The sequence below is a fragment of the Tamandua tetradactyla genome, chromosome 12 (assembly GCF_023851605.1).
Source record: "Tamandua tetradactyla isolate mTamTet1 chromosome 12, mTamTet1.pri, whole genome shotgun sequence".
NCBI lineage: Eukaryota > Metazoa > Chordata > Mammalia > Pilosa > Myrmecophagidae > Tamandua > Tamandua tetradactyla.
The window spans coordinates 77499767-77515019 of NC_135338.1; the positions used below are offsets into that span (position 1 = coordinate 77499767).

At 42.0% G+C, this 15253-nt stretch overlaps 1 pseudogene; it reads left to right on the forward strand.

Annotated features, from left to right (window-relative positions):
- Window positions 1-12115: 12115 nt before the first annotated feature.
- LOC143652389 (heat shock protein HSP 90-beta pseudogene) lies at window positions 12116-14558 on the forward strand (annotated as a pseudogene).
- Window positions 14559-15253: the final 695 nt, after the last annotated feature.

A 15253-nucleotide genomic window follows, 5' to 3' on the forward strand; every position in this document is an offset into this window, starting at 1 on the left:
CAGAGGGCCTCTGGAATTATAGGCTGGATACCACAGAGCTCTGGAATTCTCTGAGAAGTTGAGACCTTGACCAGGGGCAGAAGCTGTGAAGGTTCTTGAGTCAGCCATAGGAAAGAATCTGAGAACTAGTTAGTGTGTACAGCCAAAGAATCCAGAGACTAGCCGGTGTGTACAGCTCAAAACTTGAATGTGTAGTGAAAGTACATGCGTGAAGAAAGATGAGCATCTGTGTCCTCCAAAGAGAAGAAGCAGTCTGAAGCTGGGATCCTTGCATTATAAGGACTGTAGGGGTCCTTCTTCCTCTGGCTATGCTAATAGGGGATTGATCAGCTGCCCTTTTCATTGACTTTTTTCAGGTACCAACCTGAGTGAGGGCTATCTGTGCCAGGGCTAGGTGTGTGGGGGCTAGGGGTGTGCACGCCAAAAGGAATCTTTTGTTCTGTGGGTCTTAGGGTCATTCCCCACTCCCTCCTTCTCTATCTAACTGGCCTCACCTCCACTGTGAAATGGAACAAGGAATCCTGCTTCTCCCGTATTTACTGTAAGGTATCATTAATGCCAGGATGTTATTTCTTGCCTTCCTTGTTTTAACTGATTTTCTCAGCAGTGCTTCAAAGTATATCTGGCAGTTTAATTCTTATACTAGAAAAGTCTATTGTAAGTTAATTAAAAGTACTATTATGTCTTAAAATAGACAGCAGGCTTAAATGAGCTGCTTATCACAGAGAATGCATGTCGTTATAATGATGTTTTTGCTCAGTGCTTTAACTGTAGAGTATTTGTATAATTAACTACCATTATTGCCAGCTTAATGGTTAAAGGAAATACTAAAATTTCAATTCACAGATAGAAGCATGAATAAAATATTGACATTGGAGTTTAAAAATAATTATGATAAATACTTGAATCTATGACATTTTTGTGGAGTAAAGAAAAGTACCCATTTCATTGATAAAATAAAAAGATAAAAATACTCCATGATTTTAGAAATGTCAATTAATCTATAGTGACAGAGGACATCAGTGGTTGCCTCGGGAGGGGTGGAAGCAAAACAGCCATCCAAGGCACTCCCAAAATGACAGCCAACACCAACGTGAGGATAAGGCTGTGCTTATTACAAACTCCACCCTTTCTGTCCTTTAATCTTTCCTCCTCACTGAATAACCAAGATTCCCTCACCTGAGCTGGCATCTGATGTAGTTCTGAATCCCAAGCCAGCTGCACCCATACTACATATTCTTTGGCCTAAATGTTTTCCAAGGAGCTGTATAGTTTGATTAAACAGTTGTTTAAAAAAAAAAACAAAAAACTTAACCCAGTGACCTACAAATAAGTTCTGAGAAAAAGTACCATTTGTTTTCCCAAAGCAATTTTTGGGATATTAGAGATGAAGTTGCCAAGGTCCAGGAACATACCCAGAGGCTCTGTGCATTCTCCAAAGACAGGCAGCTCTCCGAGATCAGGCACTGCTTCACTAGCACCTATTACTATGCCTGTCACAGAACGGGAAAGGATAAAGGAATGAGAAAGGTTAATTAGGAGAAAACCATGGGACACGCCTGTTCAGGGCTAAGGCATGAAGGAGCCTTTATGTTGAGAGGATAATATTTAGACTGAAAATGGTGATGACAGAAAGAAAAAAAAAAAGAGGAAAGTCGACATTAAAACTCACCTAAATATCTGGATAGCATATTCAAAAAATCGATTTCAAGTCTGCTCCTAGGTGTGGCTTATTAAATCTGTGATTACACAGCATGGTTAAATAAAGGTTTCACATTCCTTAAGCTTTGCGGTGGTTAACTTGATGCTATAATAGACTCTTTCACAATATTTTAGAAGCATTCTTTGAATGAATTCAGAGTCAGGTTTTTAAGATCACAAACAATACTATCCGGATAGATTTGGCTTGAGTCAAAAAAAATATCTGATTCCAGGAGAGCCAATACCATGACATGAAGAGAAATATTGTTAATGGATCCTGCAATTAAAAAAAAAAAAAAAAAAAAAAAGAAAAAGGTGCTTGGAAAGTGATAAATTGCCACAAAAATTATTGTAGATGGGAAAAAATTTATTAATCAGTGCCTTTTGTTACTGTCTTTCCTGGTGAAATGAATGGTATTGACCTTTATTTATAAAGTCCAGAGGTGACTCCATCTTTTTTCCTCGACTAAATACGTGTCAGCTAAAAATTTCCCTACTACAACATCACAGCCCCTGGATGTGAGAATTGGCTCTATCACATTAGCTGAGACTTCAAACAAGTTATTTCACCTCTCTGAATGTCTTCATTTGTAATAAAAAGAATCAGTGTTTTGAGAATTAAATTAAGTACTGAATGCAAAAGCATTAAACTATGGACTAGACAGCATTAAAATATTGAAACAATTATTATCATTATCTATCATTCTTATTTTAATCTGACTTATTTTAATAAATTCATTGCATGATTAAGTCAACAGAAGGAATCTGAACAACCTTTTGACCCACTTACCATATTTCTGTAAAGACAGATCCCAGCAGGTGTTTATCATGGAATGTGCAAGATGGAAAGAACACGCTACAAGTATATCCAATTACTGTAAGGTTCTTTAAGACTAAAAATGGACCTTAATAAAGCCCTATTCATTGATTCTCAATGTGTTGGCTATAAACCTTGCTGTATTTGTTTCTCTGCAAATAAAAATACTGAATCTTATTTCCAAAGGGAAGAGGGGACTTGTAGGAAAATAACATTGGAAGACAATTCTCCATGGTTTTTCTGCACCTCTTAAATCAGGTTTTGTACTCTTATACCTTTTCAAGGGTGTTTCTATAGAAAACAGTCTTGGAAGATAGAAATGGTGTCTTCCTCCAGAACAGAGAGGAGATGTGTTTCTTGGTCAGGATAATTAGGATAATGTCTCCTGCTGCAGCACAGGCTGGGAAGGTTTGCTTGCAGCTTTTGGGGCTTCCTGAGATTGAGGTTTCTCAGCTGTGATGTAAACCTACAGTGTGTGCAATGCTCACATGGGGGACAAGGGTACCCAACACAAACATGAAGCTCACACTGCCTACCATAAAAGTCCTTTGTCTCTGACCCAGGAGACTTGTATATTCTGCCATGGCACATCTCAGAAATGGTGGCAGTCTTGACAGTAACTTATCCTAAGGTGGCTAATGATAATTTCCAGAGTCCTTAGGACCATTAAATAATGGTTCTGATATTCACCACCTCCAGCATGGAGGGGCAGCAGTGAGCCCCTGATACAGATAAACACAATCCTGTGTTAAGCAGAGCTTATCAAACTTTAATGAGAATTCAAATTCTCATTTAGTTGATCTGGATTGGAGCCTAAGATTATGGATTTCTTACAGCTTCCAGGTGATGTCTGATGCTTGTCTGGGGAAGACACTTTGAGTTGCAAGGGTCCAAAACACTATTCCTCCAGGTGTGATTTAACTGACTCAGATTTAACTCTGGGTTCTTGTTAGAAAGAGAGAACCCTGAAGCACACTCCACTCAAACTTTGTCAAAACTTCTTGTACACGACTGCATTTTCAATAAGACTGTCAGTGGTTCTTTTTCACATTAGCACATGGCAACCACCATTCCAGGTTTTGTTTTCTGCTAACTCACTGATAGCAGATGCTTGCAGCTGTTCCCAAACCAGAGAAAGCCCAGGTCCTCTCCTTCATCCCTTCAAAGCCCTTAAATAGCAGGGTGTGGTGCGGAGCCCTAAGAATCAGCTTGCCCAAATCACAGTCAACAATTTTAGAGGATATCATTCCAAAGTCAATTTGGAAAAGCTCATCTATAAAGAACCATAAGGCACATAGAATCATGTTACCCTTCCTTGTTCTATGGGGGGCAGGGGGATGTGCAGGATCACCCCCTTGCAAGGGCTCATGCCTGTCAGGCAGTCACTCAGAGCCAGTCAGCAGTATAGCAATGACATTGTCCTGCATTGTGCTCTCTTCCAGAGAGTTCATGCACAGTCTAAAGCATGAACTAAAAGGGCTGGGAGAAGGCACTTCAGAGCTCCCGCTTGCCCCTTCTCCATTAGCCAGGGCACACTCTGTCCTTTATCCTTGAACTTAAGTGTCCTGTCTGGGAAATCAGGCTTTGTGGCTAAAAGATTTCCAGGAAGATTTCTTCCATCTCTAACATGTGATGTTCTAAATCATGTTCTCTATATGCAATCTAAGGTGTAACTAAAAGGGTTTCAAGAAAGCAGCCTTCTCAGTCATCCCTACAAGCTTCTTATAGAATTTAGCACCTATAGCAATTGTGAAGTTCTTCCTAGGAGTTTATCTACATTTTTCTTCCTGGGATTAAGATTCATTTTCTTCTCTTTCCTTCGTAATTATGAGGAAATGACCACCATTTCCCATAGAACAGCTTTGCACAAAGGTAAGCATTCTAAATAAATGATTCTTTTTCAGACTGGATACACTGAACTCCTGGAACCCCAGAAAGAAAAGCAGCCACTCTTCTTTCATGCACACATGAAAAGCGATGGAGAAGGGGCACTAATGAGAAATGGAGGTGAGGATGGAAAAGAGGTAGCGGTTCTCCTTCCTCGCTCTTCTCTTTTCTGTTGCAGTTTGTGTTTGGTTTCCATGGAATTCTGCATTTGTGGGTGAACTCTTCTCCTAGAAGAGCTACAGACAGATTTTTCAATTTGCATAGTCTGGTGATTTATGGAGCAGACGTGAAGCTGGCAAGAAGGATAGAAAGGACAAGGGTGGGGTGACAACTGGGTGCAACTGTGCTAATTGCATGTGCCCAGGGGCATTTAAAGCTTCCAGGAAAGCCTGCTGTGTGCAGAGCTGGAGGTGCAAACCATTGAAATGTCCTCCTAAGGTTTAAAAGAAAAAAAAAAGATATAACTTTCCTTTATCTCATGGACATTGCATTTACAAAATCCAGGACACCATCAAATCCAGAGAATGCTTTTTTTTTTTTAAGTATTCGATCCCAATAAAGTATTCGATCCCAACATATATCTCCTTTCCTTTTGCAATGACGCACTCTGACGTGCATAGAATGTCTTCACGCCTGGACACACGCCCGACACATGCCCGGATTTTTCCTGCTGGCTTCTGAGCTCTCTGGACCGATTAACTGTCAGACATGATGGTCTTAAACTCTAGGACTCCTCACTCAACCCGGCTTCCACATCAGAAAGACCTAGGGATCTTCAAAATTCCCCTATCCAAGCTCCACCTTTGACGAAAATAAACAGCTTCTCTGGGGGGTGGGGCCAGCATCAGGTGATTCCACCTGGCACCGAGGGAGGGGGGGTAAAATATCATGTGTATTTTCAAGACCCTGTAGTGGGGCAGATGGGCAGTGCTGTGTCGGCTGAGGCTTTGGTAAATGCTGAGTCCCCACTTCTGCTCCCTTCCCCCCTTCACCCCCCCACCATGATGAATCCCTCAGGAGTCTCCACAGACCCTCCTCTCCTCTTTTGAAGTCTTTCATTCCCTCCTGAGCCAGCGGCCTGCAGTGTGGTCTTGCCAGGTTACCACGTGGGTGTGGATGGCACACCAGGTTTAAATCCAGCTTTCCCACTTTGACTCCCTGGGCCTGGGCTCTCCCTTGGGCAAGGTGGGAATCAAAATCGTGGCCACTTACAGGGCTATTTCAAGGAAGTAGAAGTATCCATTGAAAGCCAGATGGGGCACACAGGAAACATCAGCGCCAATGGTCATTTTTGCCATCAGATGGCCCACAGAAGTCCAAGGTCAGCAGGTCTATAGCAGAAGTCCTGAGAAATCTCCCCCAACTTGCTCCCTCCTGGGCTCCCTATGGCACATAATAGTCCAGTACTATCACCAGAGACTCACCCTGTTGTCCTTCCTCATCCTACACTCACTGGACCTGCTCATGCCCTCATACTGCCTCCCTGACTCTGCCCTGGGTCCAGTGCTGTCTTCACTGATTGCTGCAGAAGTCCCTGAACAGGAATCTAGGGCAGCCCAGGATTCCTGTCCGCTCGTGACAACGTGGCATCTTCCAGATGACAGTCCACAGGAGCCACTCCCTCTCTGGCACTGGTTTTGAGGTCATCCAGGTCCCACCTCTTCCTCTCTCATATTTATCACCATATGAGGCCAGGACCCCAGGGCCCTCTGTCACCCCCAGACTGCTTCTCTGCATGGAAACCCTACTAACTTTGTCTCCTCTGCCCTTCTCAATGGCTGTTATGACCACAGACTGAACCCAGTATTTCATCACTTCTTGGTCTGACTGTCCTCCTTCTGTGATGATTGAGCTATGTGCCCCAATTTAGACATGTTCTTTGTCTTGGGTTGCAATCTTGTGGGTATGTCCCCATTGTAAACGACCTCTTGAAGATGTTATTTTATGCTAAGGTGTGATCCAACTGAATGAGGGTGAGCCTTAATTCAGATGTCTAGAGTCCTTTATAAGCAGAAAAAATTCAGACATAAGGAGAGAAAGCCACAGAAGAATCAGAAGCTGTAACCGCAAGGATCACCAGCAGCCGGCACCAGAATGTTATGTCTTCAGGGAGCAAGCCAGCCTTGCCAATATCTTAATGTTAAACATCTGGCCTCTAAAACTGTGAGCTAATAAATGCTTGTTGTTGAAGCCAAACCACTGTATGATGTTTGCCATAGCAGTCAGGAAAACTAAGACAACTAAGTATCAAAAGAATAAAATAGGAAGGTCGTTTTAATTCTTTTTTAAATTAGGTTTTTAAAATAAAAGGTCCTATTGTACAGTAAAGATTATGAATATGTGTCCTTTAAATCACTCTCACTTAGAGATCTTACAATGGGAAGAACTGAAAACACTCATGAAAATCCAGAGAACCCACTCCATGCTACCCTGGGTTCTGTGGATGGAGTGCTGAGGGGGTCAGAGAATCAGTTCATGTGGCCACTACTGAAGGACACAGCAAAGACCATCCCATAACCCAGCTGTCCAGCCCATGCAATATTAGAGTGCGAGGTTATTTGTAATATGCCCATATATTATGAAATGATAAATTAAATTTTCTGGCTCTGTGTACTATCTACAAAATTATAAAGTTTGTCTAAATGATTCTAGAAATCACTGGTAGCACCAAACATTATGTTTCCGTGGTTGTACTGCAAACAGGCTCTTTTCATATATGGGGTCATGTCTAAGCCAGATCCTGAAACACTGCACATCACTTCACTGAATAGTGGGAGCAGATTTCTCACTGAAATATGTCAGGGATGTTTGACCAAGGCATTGTGCAAATTTCTACTCTCAAACCACTAAAAATTGTGTAGAGAAACAATGGTGTGCTCAGCATGGGGAGAGGCCCTGGCAATGGTGGGTGGGAGAAGAGGGATATGTGCAACTGACCTTTTAGTCCAGTAGGGTAGACAAAGCAAATGTAAATAAAACAATCAGATGGTACAAAGTTTCAGGGATAGAAGTTACAGAAACTGAATATCCCCACAGCTGCTCCCTGCTGGCTTCCTTCTGCATCTGGCTAAAACCATCAGGGTGTCAGTGACTCAACAGTCCCATATCCTAGTCTTATGACCCAGAAGTTCCCAGGCAAGAGGATTCTGAGGTCCAATGGAGAGAGAGAGTATGCAGGTTACTAGAGGCAATTAATGTTTAATTTTGAAAAAGTTTTTGTAATAGATAGTGGTGATGGTAACACAACATTGTAAATGTACCTCTGAATGGTGGACTTTGAAAGTGATTAAAATGGGAAATTTTAGGTTGTAGATATATCAGCAGAAGAAAAGTAAAAATAAACCCATGGAACTGTTGAACACAAAGAAAGAACCCTAATATAAACTGTGAGTTTTAGGTTAGCTATATAATTATTACAATATTGTTTCATCACTTGTAACACACTATTGCAAAATGTTAATAGTAAGGAAATCTGTGGGGTGGGGGGCTGGTGGGATATATGGAAACTGCGTACTTTCTACATGATTTTTCTGTAAACCAACAACTGCTTCAAGAAAAAACAAACAGTTGAAAGAGAGAGTTGAAATGATGGACTGTTTCTTGATCCTGTGCTTCAAAATTGACCATAAGTGTCTGACCTGTAATCAATCTGTGGGAGATATGGCCTTAATCAGTGGTCCTAGAAGCTGGAAGGAAACACCTAGAAACTTGAATCACCAACCTCATCTTTGGCAACCCTGCACTGTGAATGTTCGTGCTTAATATTTTATAACTATCAGGTAAGACTTCCAGTTCTTCTGACATTAGAAACATCAAGGCCAAAGGCAGACTTTGATCACACTAGTGACTTACGTGTGCACTGTAACAAGAAAATAAACCTCCATCTATCTGGAAATTACAGAATGCATTTTGCAATTGGAGGGAAGAGGGTTTCTGAGGATTCAGGGCCAGTGAATTTGCCTTCATTGCAGTACATTCTGTCCTGACATCTGCAAGAGGATGTTTGTATAGTAAGAACTTTATAGGGAGAGGTCTGGCCTTTGTCCTGGTCCTATGGAAGTAAATTCTAAGCCTTTGGAATTTCCAGGAATAGGAATCTTTGTTATTCAAGTGGGTCCCAGACCACACCCACAAGTTTGTGCTAATGAGGGATTCAGGGTGGGCCCAGCCATGCTGGAAAGACCAACTTTGTGATTAGAGGGTTGGGGCTGGGAAACCCCATAAAATCTCTGGATATTATAGCCCGCATGAGCTTCCATGAGTGATAATGCCCATTGTTGTGCTGGAAGGGTGGCATATTCTGACTCCACTGGGAAAAGACACAGAAGCTTTGCATTTGAGACCCTGGAAGACCTCACCCTAGGCCTCTCCAATTCGGACTTCTAATTTGTATCCTTTTCTCACTATGATAAAACTGTAATTGTCAGTACTTCTGAAATTCTGCAAATTGTTCTAGCAAATTACTGAACCTGAGGAGTTTGTGGGAAACTCCAAATTTGTAGCCAGTTGACCAGTAGTGAGAGTGGCCCAAGAACCCCTGAATTTATGGCTGGTGTCTGAGTGAGAACCATTCTGTGAATTCTAGCCTAGCTCCAGGTAGTCAGTGACAGAGTTGTTGCAATGTTTCAAAGAGCAGTTATGGCGGAGAGGAGTCCCAGGATCAAAAGCCAGCCCTGCCTCTTCAGGAGTGCCTCCAGGGATTGTTTACTTTCATAGTCACATCTATTCATCAGGGATAATCATGCACTTATTTTAGGGCTGTCTTAGGATTGTTCTAAAGATTAACTTGGACACAGGTGTAGAAAACCCTTACGTCACTGCCTGGCACCCATATTTGTGGTTGTCATCACTATTACCTTGCTTAGCAGGAAGCATTTACTGTCTATAACACAAGTATATGGCTTAAAGGTTCAGTTTCAGTTTAAGCAGGATCATGTGATATTAAAACAGAGCTATCCTTCCCTCAAGGTACAAAACCATGGTGCATCCCTTCTGAACAGCAGGTTTCAGCAAAGACATGAACACCTCTGGGGTTGACACAGATGCCAAATGAATGGCCAGAGTCTCTGGGCAGCAGGCTCCACCTCACTCCTTAACCCCCAACTGCAGCCACCAGCTGGATATGTATCCATCTGGCTCTCAGCATCTACGATGGCTCTCAGAAACTCATCATGAAATTTTAACGACTTGTGCTTTTAACCTGGAGACAGAACTTCAAATAAAACAAACAAAAACAAATAATGCAGGAGACTATGATTTGGAGTTCAAGGGATGTTTCCACCGTAACATACTCCCACTCCTCCCTCTGATTAAGTCAAGTTTAGGTTTGCAAGAAAAGAAGGAAGGATAGGAAGGAACTTTGTTTTTCTCAAATAATCCCTTTGCAGCATTTGATCGTCAGCTCCTCCTGGGGACAGCTGTGTGTCTAGAAGGCACTGCTTTGGTCACCATGGAAACCCATCATAAAAATTCCCCTTACGAAAGGGCAGGGTCTTCTGGTTGCCTGAAACAATGCTTCCCTAATATTTTTTCAAGGCTGTAGATGTGTTTACAGTCTATGCAGCTATTTATTTTTATCAAAGATTAAAGGGTGCCTTGTGTGAGCATTAGCATTTGCCTCCAGTTAGCTTTTCCTTTCTTTTGTATGCCTTCCACATTGTAAAGACAAATTAATCTCCCAAAACATTATAAATACCACCCATCATCTTCAATAAGAAATGCTGTTTGTTTTATAAAACCAAATGGTAGCTGCTTTTTCGTGTTAGATGAATGCAGGAAGAACATCCTCTTAGCCTGTGTCTTTCCATCTGTGAGATTTAAATTCAAGCCAGGTCACTGAGAGTGAAAATCACTCTAAGCAGTAGAGGGGAGGAAATCCTGGGGATTTGTTTGCCTCCTGACTATGAATTACAAATTCAATGTAGATGGGACTGCATCTCCCTCTCTCTAAACTTCTGTCTCCATGGGGACAGGCAGGGTGCAGGCATTTATTCAACACTCATTCATTCATCCATTTAAATAAACATTTGTTAAGCATCCAACATGTATAAAGCCTGGACTACATCCTGTAGTGACACAGGATTAACTCATCACAGGCTCACATATGTCATCTGTCATGATTGATGCTCCTATAAAAAGAGAGGTCCAAGTCTAGCAACAGAGGTTTGAGCATATGTTTTATTAAGCACATTTTATAATGCAGAAGCTTTTCTTAAAATTAATTAAAAGTAAATGCAGTTTGATGTTTCCTTAAAAAGGTAAACATGGAATTACATATGACCCTATAATCCCACTCAAGAGTTCAAAGCTGGGGCAGGCCATGGTGGCTCAGCAGGCAAGAATGCTTGCCTGCCATGCCAGAGGACCCGGGTTCGATTCCCAGTGCCTGCCCATGTAAAAACCAAAAAATAAAAAAAAGAGTTCAAAGCTGGGACTCAGACAGATACTTGTATACCAATGTTCATAGCAGTGTTAGTGATAATAGCCAAAGGTAGAAGCAACCCAAGAGTCCATTAGCAGATGAATGGATAAACAAAATAAATACATATATGCATGCATACACATATACACATATGTATATACATATATATATACATAATGGAATATTACTCATCTGTAAGAATTAATGAAGTTGTAGTATATGTTAAACACATGAATGAACCTTGAAAACATAAGAAGAAATAAGCCAGATACAATAGGACAAATATTGTATGACAACATTTACATGAAATATCTAGAATAAGCGTATTCAGAGGAAGAAAAAGTAGATTAGAGGTTCCCAGAGGCTGGTTGGTAGGATTAAAGAGTTATAGCCTGATAGAGTTTCTATTTGGGATGATAAAAAAGCGTAGTTAAGGTAGCAAAGTATTGTGACTGTAATGAATTCATACTGCACTGGACACTTAAAATGGCTCAAAAGACAAATTTTATGTTATGTATGTTACAACAATAAAGAAGGCAAAATAATATATATATAATTATATATAAACTTTATGTCAATAAATTTTGATTAAAAATAAATGCATTAACTCAGGAAGAATTAAACAAGATAATGCCAGTCTCACTAACTGAGTAAGTGAGTAAGGTCTCACTAACTTAGTGACTAGAGAGAAGTTGAGAATACTTTCCCATGAGCTTACCATGTGAAATCTGCAGTGGACTAAAACCGTGGGACCCTTTACTAAAATCTCTTTAATCAGTAAGGACTTTCGATTCAATGAACGGCTGTACTAGTGTTTTTCTCTTTTTTATTTTACTTTTTTTCCTTATTTTTTATTATTTTTTTTGGCAATTGTCATTTGCTTTATGTTGTGTTAGGCTTCATGGGAGTTCACAAAGGAATAGAGTTTAAAGAACTTGAAGTTCATTCCAAAATATTGAATGAGATACACAGTGAGTCAAAGGGACTTTGAAGTTTGCTCTGCAGAGCATCTCTCCAGTAGAGATGAGGGCTCGTTAAGAGATCACAGGAGGCCCCTGGGTGACATGTTTTCTTCCCATTATATTCACCTTCCCACCGCCAGGCTCTGCATTCTAGGACAAGTAAGACCCACCTTAAAGAACCTCACAGCCTAGCATGGGAGCCAGATGCATCTGTGAGAAGTCATGACAACTACCACAAGAAATGCTGCTTTAAAGTTAAAATCAAAGTTCTATGAGGGTCTCTCTTGAGTCACCCTCGTGACTCAAGGTGACTCAAGTCACCTTGCATGCGAGTTGGACACCGTCCCTGCCCGCTGTGCTCCCTGGTACTTGCTGCTCGCTCTCTTCAAGATGCCGGAGGAAGTGCACCATGGAGAGGAAGAGGTGGAGACTTTTGCCTTCCAGGCAGAAATTGCCCAGCTTATGTCTCTTATCATCAATACCTTCTATTCCAACAAGGAAATTTTCCTTCGGGAGTTGATCTCTAATGCTTCTGATGCTTTGGACAAGATTCGCTATGAGAGCCTGACAGACCTCTCCAAGTTGGACAGTGGTAAAGAGTTGAAAATTGACATCATCCCCAACCCCCAGGAACGTACCCTGACTCTCGTGGATACAGGCATTGGCATGACTAAGGCTGATCTCATAAATAATTTGGGACCCATTGCCAAGTCTGGTACCAAAGCATTTATGGAGGCACTGCAGGCTGGTGCAGACATCTCCATGATTGGGCAATTTGGTGTTGGCTTCTATTCTGCTTACTTGGTGGCAGAGAAAGTGGTTGTGATCACAAAGCACAATGATGATGAACAGTATGCTTGGGAGTCTTCCGCTGGGGGTTCTTTCACTGTTCGTGCTGACCATGAGGAGCCTTTTGGCCGGGGTACCAAAGTGATCTTGCACCTTAATGAAGACCAGACTGAGTACTTAGAGGAGAGGCGGGTCAAAGAAGTGGTGAAGAAGCACTCACAGTTCATAGGCTACCCCATCACCCTTTATTTGGAGAAAGAACGAGAGAAGGAAATCAGTGATGATGAAGTAGAGGAAGAGAAAGGTGAGAAAGAAGAAGAGAAGGATGATGAAGAGAAGCCCAAGATTGAAGATGTGGGCTCAGATGAGGAGGATGATAGTGGTAAAGACAAGAAAAAGAAAACCAAGAAGATTAAGGAGAAGTACATTGATCAAGAAGAACTGAACAAGACCAAGCCCATTTGGACCAGAAACCCTGATGACATCACCCAGGAGGAATATGGAGAATTCTACAAGAGCCTTACCAATGATTGGGAAGACCACCTGGCAGTCAAGCACTTCTCTGTGGAAGGTCAGTTAGAATTTTGGGCATTGCTCTTCATCCCCCGCCGGACTCCCTTCGACCTCTTTGAAAACAAAAAGAAAAAGAACAATATCAAACTCTATGTCCGTCGTGTTTTCATCATGGACAGCTGTGATGAATTGATACCAGAGTATCTCAATTTCATTCGTGGTGTGGTGGACTCTGAGGATCTGCCCCTGAACATCTCAAGAGAAATGTTGCAGCAGAGCAAAATCTTGAAGGTCATTCGCAAAAACATTGTGAAGAAGTGCCTTGAGCTCTTCTCTGAGTTGGCAGAAGATAAGGACAACTACAAGAAATTTTATGAGGCATTCTCTAAAAACCTGAAGCTTGGAATCCATGAGGACTCCACTAACCGGCGACGCCTTTCTGAGCTGCTGCGCTATCATACCTCCCAGTCTGGAGATGAGATGGCTTCTCTTTCTGAATATGTCTCTCGCATGAAGGAGACCCAGAAGTCCATCTATTACATCACTGGTGAGAGCAAAGAGCAGGTGGCCAATTCTGCTTTTGTGGAGCGAGTGCGGAAGCGGGGCTTTGAAGTGGTTTATATGACCGAGCCTATTGATGAATACTGTGTACAGCAGCTCAAGGAGTTTGATGGGAAGAGCTTGGTCTCAGTTACCAAGGAGGGTTTGGAGCTACCTGAGGATGAGGAAGAGAAGAAGAAAATGGAAGAGAGCAAAGCCAAATTTGAAAACCTCTGCAAGCTTATGAAGGAAATCTTAGATAAAAAGGTTGAGAAGGTGACAATCTTCAATAGGCTTGTGTCTTCACCCTGCTGCATTGTAACTAGCACGTATGGCTGGACAGCCAACATGGAGTGGATCATGAAAGCCCAGGCGCTTCGTGACAACTCTACAATGGGCTACATGATGGCCAAAAAGCACCTGGAGATCAACCCTGACCACCCCATCGTGGAGACACTGCAGCAGAAGGCTGAGGCAGATAAGAATGACAAGGCAGTGAAAGACCTGGTGGTGCTGTTGTTTGAAACTGCACTGCTCTCTTCTGGCTTCTCTCTTGAGAATCCCCAGACCCACTCAAACCGCATCTACCGCATGATCAAGCTAGGTTTAGGCATTGATGAAGATGAAGTGACAGCTGAAGAACCCAGTGCTGCTGTTCCTGATGAGATTCCTCCACTGGAGGGTGACGAAGATGCATCTCGCATGGAAGAAGTAGATTAGGTGTTTTCTACCCACAAACCTTTTACCTCCTGTATAGTGTTGCCCTGGTTCCCACAGCAGCCCAAGTGGCCCTGTCCCACCTGGCTCTATCTGCTGATATCTAATGTCTCCCCCCTTTCCTGTCCTTGTGTCTAAGGCAGGTTGCAAGGGCCTTGAGCCCCATCCCATTTGACAGTGGGGTTTAGATGTTGTGTATTGTGCGTTTTTTTGTTTTATTTTGTTCTGAAATTAAAGTGCGCAAATAAAGAAAAAAAAAAAGTTCTATGAGGGTGATTCCACTTAGAGAAATTCAAGAAAACCTCAAAAGGAAGGAAGTTGCTCTTAAAGTCTAATTAGAAACACCCAGCAAGGTGCAGATCAGGGAGTATGGACTCAACACAGGCTATGACTGTGGTTGTTTCACAAGATGCAGGGCTGGTGTGAGCAACAACCAGGCACAGTGCATCATGGAGCAACAACCAGGCACAAAGCTGCAGGAGGGATGAGGGACAAACTGCGCAGCATCTGAGCATCATCCACAGTGTGTGGACAGCATCCCACAGCAGATAGTCAGTAACACATGCTCAAGTTGAAGGGTGTCCTATGGGGTCCATTCTGGGGCTCTGCAAAGGGAAACCAGTTTATGATGAGAACTTCTAGATAATTTCATAATTAAATCTCTATGGGGGTCCAAATGTCCATCAGAAATAGGTAAACAAATGTGGTATATCCAAACAGCAGAATATTACTGAACTATAAAAAGGAATGAAGTTCTGATCCATGCTACAATATGGATGAAATTTGAAGACATCATGATGAGCGAAATAAGTCAGCCACAAAAAGACAAATATTGCATTATCTTGCTTATATAGCATCAAATGAGCAAATTTCATAGAGACAAATAGTAGATTACAAGTTACCATG